The 9,316-nt window shown below is 36.1% G+C and overlaps 1 long non-coding RNA gene across 2 annotated transcripts in view; it reads right to left on the minus strand.

Moving 5' to 3' along the window:
• Positions 1-9,316, minus strand: part of LOC105480012 (uncharacterized) — a 45,063-nt gene extending 35,747 nt beyond the window's left edge. Inside the window, exons 1-2 of one of the 2 annotated variants that reach the window (XR_986232.2) lie at positions 9,195-9,316; positions 8,903-9,004 (exon numbers count right to left, since the gene is read on the minus strand). This is a non-coding gene — a long non-coding RNA (uncharacterized lncRNA). The remainder of the gene's footprint in view (positions 1-8,902; positions 9,005-9,194) is intronic. The other variant, XR_986231.3, reaches the window with a different exon arrangement.

Consider the following 9,316-nt stretch of genomic DNA (forward strand, 5'->3'; position numbering starts at 1 on the left):
AGAGCCCTCAGACCTTAAGTGAACATTCGTGGTAGAACATTAAGTGAACATTTCTGGCAGAAATCCCCATGAACTTGTGGTGGCAGACATTGGGAGAGATGACTCTGTCTGGGGAAAGGGGAGGGAAGAGTGGGAAGGACTTTATCCTATGATTTTGGTGCCAGCCTAGCCACAGGAAAATAGAGCGCCAGGTAGATTTCTGAAGTTTCAGTGGCTCCTGGCTGGCATCTCTGGGCTTGCCTGAGGCCTGGTGGTGGGGGGTTGGGTTGGAACTTGGCACCCTGAAGGGAAGGACACAAGACTGCCTGGCTTCACCACCAAGTAGTGGTTACAGCAGGCTTTGGGAAAGACCCAGTGCTGTGCTAGTTTCAGGTCTGACCCAGCACAGTCCCAGTGGTGGTAGCCACAGTGGTGCTTGTGTTACCCCACCCCCAGCTCACCAGAGAGCAGCTCACAGAGAGAGAGAGAGAGAGAGAGAGAGAGAGAGAGACAGAGAGAGAGAGACACACACACACACACACACACACACACAGAGAGAGACAGAGAGAGTTAGTTTGTTTGGGAGAAAGTAAGGGAAAAATACAAGAGACTTTGCCTGGCAATCCAGAGAAATTTTCTGGATCTTATCCAAAATTACCAAGATCATACCTCTAGGAGTCTGTAAGAATCACAGCATTACTGAGTTTGGAGTGCTCCCTAATGCACATACAGCTTCAGTGACCAAAAACTTGGATCACAACACCCAAGTCCCTTCAAATACCTGGAAAGCCTTCCCAAGAAGGACAGGCACAAACAAGCCCAGACTGTGAAGACTACAATAAATACATAACTCTTCAATGCCCAGACATAGAGGAATATCCACAAACATTAAGATTATGCAGGGAAACATGACCTCACCAAATGAACTAAATAAGGCACCAGGGACCAATGCCAGAGAGATAGATATGTGACCTTTCAGACAGAGAATTAAGAAACTCAAAGAAATTCAAGATAACAGAGAAGGAATTCAGCATTCTATTAGATAAAGTTAACATAGACATTGAAATAATTAAAAAGAATGAAGCAGAAGTTCTGGAATTGAAAATGCAATTCACCTACTGAAGGATGCATCAATCTTAACAGCAGAACTGATCAGGTGGAAGAAATAATTAGTAAACTTGAAGACAGGCCATTTGAAAATACATAGTCAGAGGAGACAAAAAATATGAAAGAATGAAGCATGCCTACAAGATCTAGAATAGCCTAAAAGGGGCAAACCTAAGAATTATTGGCCTTAAAAAGGAAATTAATACATATCAGCAGAGAAAAACAGCTATATTTAAAGGAATACAGGAAGAAAGAAAAGAAGGGAAAAAAGGCCACAAAACAATAGAAAACAAATAATAAAATGGCAGCAGTAAATCCTTACTTGTCAATAATAAAACTGAATGTAAATAGACAAATCTCTCCAATCAAAAGACATAAAGTGGCTAAATAGATTTAAAATATAAGACAATGTTCTGTTGCTTACAGGAAAAATATATTTTATGCCAATTGAAACCAAAAAAGAGCAGGAATAGCTATACATGTATCAGATAAAATAGACAAAATACATTTAAAGACTAATATGATAAGAAGAGACAAAGAAGGTCATTATATAATGATAAAAATGTCAATTCAGCAAGGGAATATAACAATTTTAAATATATATTCACCCAACACTGTAGCACTCAGATATATAAAGCAATTATTATTAGAGGTAAAGAAAGAGATAGACTCCAGTACAATAATAGCTAGTAAAGTCAGCACCCCACTTTCAGCATTAGACAGATCATCCAGGCAGAAAATCAAAAATGAAACATCAGACTGAATCTGCACTATAAACCAAATGGACCTAGAAGATTATTTACAGAACTCTTAATCCAACAACTGCAGAGTAAATACTTTTCAGCATATGGATCATACTCAAGGATAGACCATATGTTAGATCACAAAACAAGTCTTAAAACATTCCAAAAAAATTGAAGTGATATCAAGCATCTTCTCTGATCACAATGGAATAAAACTATCAATTAATGAGAGGAATTAATAATTGGAATCTATACAAGCACATGGGAATTAAACAGTATGTTCCTGAATGATTATTGGGTCAATGAAGAGATTAAGAAATAAATGGAAAAATTTCCTGAAACAAAGGATAATGGAAAAACAACATACTAAAACCTATGGTATGAGTGAAAGCAGTACTAAGAGGGAAGTTTGTAGCTATGAGTGCTTATGCCAAAAAATAAGAAAAAATTCAAATAAACAACCTAATGATGCATCTTAAAGAACTTGAAAAGCAAGAGCAAAGCAAACTCAAAATTAGTAGAAGAGAAATAATAAAGATTACAACAGAAACAAATGAAATTGATATTAAAAATATAATAAAGATCAATGAAACAAAAAGTGTATTTTTTTGAAAAGATAAACAAAATTGAAAAAGCTTTAGCCAAACTAAGAAAAAAAGAGTGAAGACCCGAATAAATAAAATCAGGGATGAAAAAGAAGACATTGCAACCAGAGACATTAAACCAATAGCACAGAAATTCAAGGGATCTTTCTTTCCTTGTTTGCAGAGGATATGATCTTACATTTGGAAAAACCTAAAGACTCCACCAAAAAAGTATTAGAACTGATAAACAAATTCAGTATTGTAGGATATAAAGTCAACATACAAAAAACAGTAGCATTTCTATATACCAACAGAAAATAATCTGAAAAAAAAATCAAGAAAGTAGTCCCATTTACAGCAGCTACAAATAAAATACCCTGGAATTAACTAACAAAAGAAGTGAAAGATCTCTACAATGAAAACTATAAAACATTGATGCAAAAAGTTGAAGAGGACACACACACAATGGAAAGATATTCCATGTTCATGGATTGTAAGAATCAGCATTGTTAAAATATCCATACTACCTACAGCAATCTACAGATTTATTGCAATCCCTATCAAAATCAATGACGTTCTTAACAGAAATGGAAAAATCAATCTTAAAATCTATATAAAACCACAAAAGACCCACAATAGCCAAAGCTGTCCTGAGCAAAAAGAACAAAGCTGGAGGAATCGCATTACCTGATTCAAATGATTCTGTGGAGCTATAGTATCCAAAACAGCATGGCACTCACAAAAAAACAGATGTAGAGGCCAATGGAACAGAATGGAGGACTCAGAAACAAATCCAGACTTCTACAGTGAACTTATTGACAATAAAAGTGCCAAAAATATACATGGGGAGAAAAACAGTCTCTTCAATAAATGGAGCTGGAAACATTGAATATCCATATGCAGAAGAATGAAACTAGATCTCTATCTTTCACCATATACAAACCTGAAATCAAAATGGATTAAAGACTTAAATCTAAGATCTAAAACTATGAAACAACCACAAGACAACATTGCGAAAATTCTACACAACATTGGAGTGGGCAAAGAGTTCTTGAGTAATACTCCACAAGCACAGACAACCAAAGCAAAAATGGACAAATGGGATCATATCAATTTAAAAAGCTTCCTCACAGCAGGGAAACAATAGACAAAATGAAGAGATAACACACAGGATGGGAGAAAATATTTGCAAACTACCCACCTGACAAGGGACTAATAAGCAGAACATATAAGGAGCTCAAATGACTCTATAGGAGAAAAAAATCTAATAATCCAATTTAAAAATGGGCAAAAGATTTGAATGGACATTTCTCAAAAGAAGATATACAAATAGCAAACAAGTATATGAATAGGTACTGTATATCATTAAGAATCAGATAAATGCAAATCAAAACTACAATGAGATATCATCCCACTCCAGTTAAAATGGCTTTTATCCAAATGATGGACAATAACAAATGCTGACAAAATTGTGGAGAAAAGGGAACCCCAGTACAGTGTTGGTGGTAATGTAAATTAGTACAACCACTATGGAGAACCGTTTGGAGGTTCCTCACAAAACTATAAATGGAGCTACCAGCATATGATCCAGCAATCTCACTGCTAGATATATATCCAAAAGAAAGAAAATCAGTATATCAAAGAGATATCTGCACTCTCATGGTTATTGCAGCACTATCCACAATAGCCAAGATTTGGATGCAACCTAAGTGTTCATCAACAGAAGGATGGATAAAGAAAATGTACACATATACAATAGAGTACTATTCAACCACAGAAAAAATGAGAGCCAGTCATTTTCATCAACATAGACAAAACTGGAGATCATTATGTTAAGTAAAATAAGCCAGGCACAGAAAGACAAACTTTGCATGCTCTCAGTTATTTGTAGGTGCTAAAAATTAAAGCAATCTAACTCTTGGAGATAGAGTAAAAGGATGGTTACCTGAGTCTGGGAAGAGTAGTTGGGAAATTGGGAGGGGAAGTGGGAATGAATAATGGATACAAAGAAATAGTTAGAAACAATGGGTGACTATAGTCAAAATAATTTAATAATTTAATTGTACATTTTAAATATCTAAAAGAGTATAATTGGATTGTTTGTAACACAAAGGATAAATGCTTGAGGTGATGATTACTCCATTTACCTTGATGTGATTATTATACACTGTTTGCCTGTATCAACATATCCCATATAGTCCACAAGTATGTAGACCTACTATGTATCCACAAAAATTAAATGTTTAAAATTAAAAAAATAAATAAAATGCATACAGTTGTACAAAGAAATAAAACTGTATATCTTTGTATACATCATGATAATTTATATAGAAAATCATAAGAAAACTTCAAAAATCTACTAGATGACTTTGGCAAAGTCATAGGGCTCAATTTAATATAAGAACTGCATTGTGCTTCTATATACTGGTAATAAAAACTGGAAAATAAAATCTGATCAACTACACTATTTAGCATGGTATCTAAAAATATGAACTATTTAAGAATAAAATATTTGCAAGATCTGTACTTTAAAAACTTCAAAACATGTTGAAAGAAATTAAAGATAACATAAACAAGTGTATATATATATATACCGTGTTCATGGAACAAGAAACTCAATATGTTAAGACGTCAATTCTACTCAAATTGGTCTATAGCTTGAATGATATGCTAATCAAAATCCTAACAGTCTTCTAATGTAGAAATTGGCAAATTGACTCTAAAATTTAAACAGAAATGCAAAGAACATAGAACATAGAATAGTCAAAGTAATTTCGAGGTAAAAAGAGAATAAAAATTCAAGATCTAACCATCTGATTTCAAGACTTCCTGTATGGTAACAGTGATATGGTTTGGACCTGTGTCCTTGCCAAATCTAAGAATTGTAATCCCCAGTGTTTGAGGTGGGGCCTACTGGGAGGTGATTGGATCTTGGGGAGAAGTTCTCATGAATGGTTTAAAAGCATCCCCACTTGGTACGGTATAGTGAGTGAGTTCTCACAAGATCTGGTTGTTTAAAAGTGTGTGGCACCTCCCCTCCTCCCTTCTTGCTCCTGCTCTGGCCATGTAAGATGAGCCTGCTTCCCCTCGGCCTTCCATCATGATTTTCAGTTTCTTGAGGCCTCTCCAGTAGCAGAAGCCGCTATGCTTCCTGTACAGCCTGAAGAGTCATGAGCCAATTAAACCCCTTTTCTTTATAAATTGCCAGTCTCAAGTATTTCTTTATAGCAGCCAAATGACTAATTAGAACTGACTAATGCAAACAGTCATCAAGATAATACAGTATTTGCATACAGATAGACCTGTAGACCACATATGTGGTCAACTCATTGTTTATAAAGGCAGGAAGGTAATTCAGTTAGGATGGTCTTTCCAATAAACAGTGCCCAAATCACTGAATAGACACGGATTAAATAAAAAGAACCTCAATGAGTTCCTCATGTCACATGCAAAAATTTTCTCAGAATGGAGTATAGGTCTAAGCGTAAAAGCTGAAACCCTAAAAGAAAATATAGGCAATAATCTTCACAATTATGGAATAGGCAAACTTTTCAGGCCACACAAAGGACAAACTACAAAAAATGGAGAAACTGAACTTCATCAAATTTTAAAATTCAGTTATATGAAAGACACCAAAGAATATATTGTCCAAGCACCATGTCTCATGCCTGTAACTCTAACACTTCAGGAGGCTGAGGTGGGAGGATCCCTTGAGCTCCAGAGTTTGAGGCTGCAATGAGCCATGATTGCACCACTGTACTCTAGCCTGGGTGAGAGAGCAAGACCCTGACTCAAAAAAAAAAAAAAAAAAAAAAAGAAAAAAAAAAAGAAATAATATATAATATATAAAGAACTCTCACAGCTCAATAATAAGAAAAATTGAAACTACTTTTGCAGAAATTATAATAGTGAGAAAATTATGACACTGAAAGAAATCTAACCTAATTCCATCTAGCTTCTAAACTCCAAGCTGCCCTTGTTCATTCCTGATCATAGGCTGAACTAACTTTGGAAGGAACTTAGTTTATAGTTTCACTTTGAAACAAAGATAACAGCCTTTCTCAAAACCAACTCCTATCTTGCCTGGGGACCAGACTACCTTTATAGGAGTAATATATTAGCCACAAGATTAGAAATTATGTTCTGGAGCCATACAGCCAGAAACCACAAGATGCTGAATCTCCCCAATTGCTCTTAGAGATAACATCAGTATTGTAAAACCTAAGACTGGTGCTCAAGATACTTTCTAGACCCTACATTCTGATCCACCAGCTAGCACCCAGACCAGCAATCTGGCTCTACCAGTTCTGCGATCCCATCCAGGAACGGAAGACAAAAAAGAAAAACCTACTTCAGTCCCCTATGATTTAATCTCTGACCTAACCAATCAGCACTCTCTACTCCCTGGCCTCCTGTCTGCCAAATTATCCTTTAAAAACCCCAGTCTAAAAATTTTCAGGGAGACTGATTTGAGCAATAAAACTCCAGTCTCCCATTCAGGTGGCTCTGAGTGAGTTAAGCCCTCTCTATTGCAATTCCTTTACCTGGGCACACAAAGGACAAACTCCTTGATAAATCACCTTTACTTGGGCAGCAGGCAAGGAGAACCCATTGGGCATTACAAAACGGCCCTGTTTTATAAAATGGGCATAAGATTTTAGCAAACATTTCACAAAAGAACTTCACGAATGGCCAATAAACACATGAAAAAACACTTAACATTACTAGTCATTAGGAAAATGTAATTAAAACAATGAGATACTACTTTATACCCATTTCAGATACAATCCAAATGCCCATAGATGCACATATTGGAGTACGTTTATATAATAGAATACTACTCAGCCATGAAAAGCATGGACTAATGATGAACATACAGCAACACAGATTGAATCTCAAAAAACGTTCAGCTGACTTTTTAAAAAACCATCATATAACTTCATTTGTATGGAATTCTGGAAAAGGCAATACTAATCTACAATGACAGAAAGGAGACCAGTGGCTGTCTGTGACCAGGGCTGGGGAGAGTGGTTACTCCAAAGGAAACCAGAATTCTTTGGGGGTGATGTCAATTCTCCTTGTCTTAATGTGGTTATGGTTACATAGGAGGATACATTTGTCCAATTTCTTAAAATGTAAAATAAAGTTAGTTTTTTAAAAGGGAGACTGTTTCTCCTGTCTGTTTCATTTTGTTTTCCCCTTCACTTTTCAGAATTAAGCTGCACTTAGCAGACTTTCCTGGTTACTTTGAATCAGGAACTCCTCAAAAAGTCTGTTGTTGAAGGGAGAACCACAATTAGGCAATTAGAACAGCTTGATTTGACAACTAAATGTAGAAATTCCTAATGAAAAAAAAAACCACTTGAAATGTTGCCACATATGGAATGGGCTGGAGAAGATATCACTGAGGCATCATTGCTGTAGGGCATCCTTTCTAGGGAAGGGAAAGGAGGCAAAGGACCATGAGCTCATCATGATCAAGGATTCTGAAACTTCAGTTCATTTTTATTAATAAATTGCCTTCATGTGGCCGATGAATTGCTGGTCTGATTGGAAACTCTTTCCTGCACCGAAGAAACTGCACCAATTAACAATATTCATCTGCCAATTCAGCTCTGCAGGTTCAGGCTCATTTAACTTGACAAAAATAGCTTCTTTTTTCTTGAGTAGGGGAAGTTTTTCTCTGCCTCCAGCCCTAGTGATGGGCAGAGATGGTGGTGGAATCTTATTACAGCCTCCCTGTCCCTGATGCTCTTTATCCAGCCGCAGCGCCACAGGCTGCCCGTTTTTTTTTTTTTTTTTTTTTTTTGGATACCCATTTCACGACCTTCTTTGGTTTCTTTACCACAAAAGTCACTCTATGTCTTTTAGCCCACAGCCCTACTGCAGTGTTCTCTGTCTTTTTCCCTTTACTCTTAATATCTTCTTTATTCGTTCCTTCCCTTTTCCCCTTCTTCCCTTTTCCCCTTCTTCCCTTACCCCCTTTCATTCTTCTGTCTTTTTTTCTTTAATTTTTCACCAGCCCCTAGCATATTCTAAACTATTTACCCCTTTCATGATGGAATCATGAACCGACACCTGCCATAGTAATCAGGTGATTTATTTTTCTCTGCAGTTTTCTTACACTGAAGTGGTACCACCCTGCCCCCATCACCATCAACTCAACTTCATTTTAAATGTTCTACTCTTGTCCTTAGAGAGACTGGCCAGTTCTTCCCACCATTTCAGACCATCATAAATTTGTAAATATAGATTCATTTGCTGAGCCTAAGTTTTCTGCATAAAAGTAAATCCCTTTTGTGATACCTACAAAAGCCACAGAATCATCAACCACAGTTCTAAAGAGCAAATGATATTCACTGCATCACAATGAACTTGATTCTAAAAAGCAAATTATTTGCTATATAATAGAAACAGGCAGGTTAAAAACAATAATTGAGTGTGAAAGAGGTCAGAGAAAGTTCTGAGAGTGATATAAAGTTTCATTACCTTGACTGAAGATGGTTTCATGGAAGTATATTATGTCAAAACTCATCAATAATACACTTTAAATATGGATGGTTTATTTACATTAATTATGCCTCAATAAAGCTGTAAAGCAAAGGAAATAAATAGTAAAAAACAAAGACAAACAAAAAACCGATGACTTAGGAGTAATTAGCCAAGCTATTCTTAAATGTAGGCTAGTGTATATGTAATTTTAGTCTTGCTATTTACCAGCTGTATCCTTATTCTATGAAAATCTCATTTTACCTTAAAAAATTAGGATGCGAGGACATACCTCTGAATGTTCAGTGATCCTGGGATGCTCTCATGCAAGCTCGTTTCACTGTGAGCTGATGAATCAGCATAAAAGCTGAATGGTAGCTCATGATCACACTCTGTTCTGCCAATAAGACAGTT

Source organism: Macaca nemestrina, chromosome 9 (assembly GCF_043159975.1).
Source record: "Macaca nemestrina isolate mMacNem1 chromosome 9, mMacNem.hap1, whole genome shotgun sequence".
Classification (NCBI taxonomy): domain Eukaryota; kingdom Metazoa; phylum Chordata; class Mammalia; order Primates; family Cercopithecidae; genus Macaca; species Macaca nemestrina.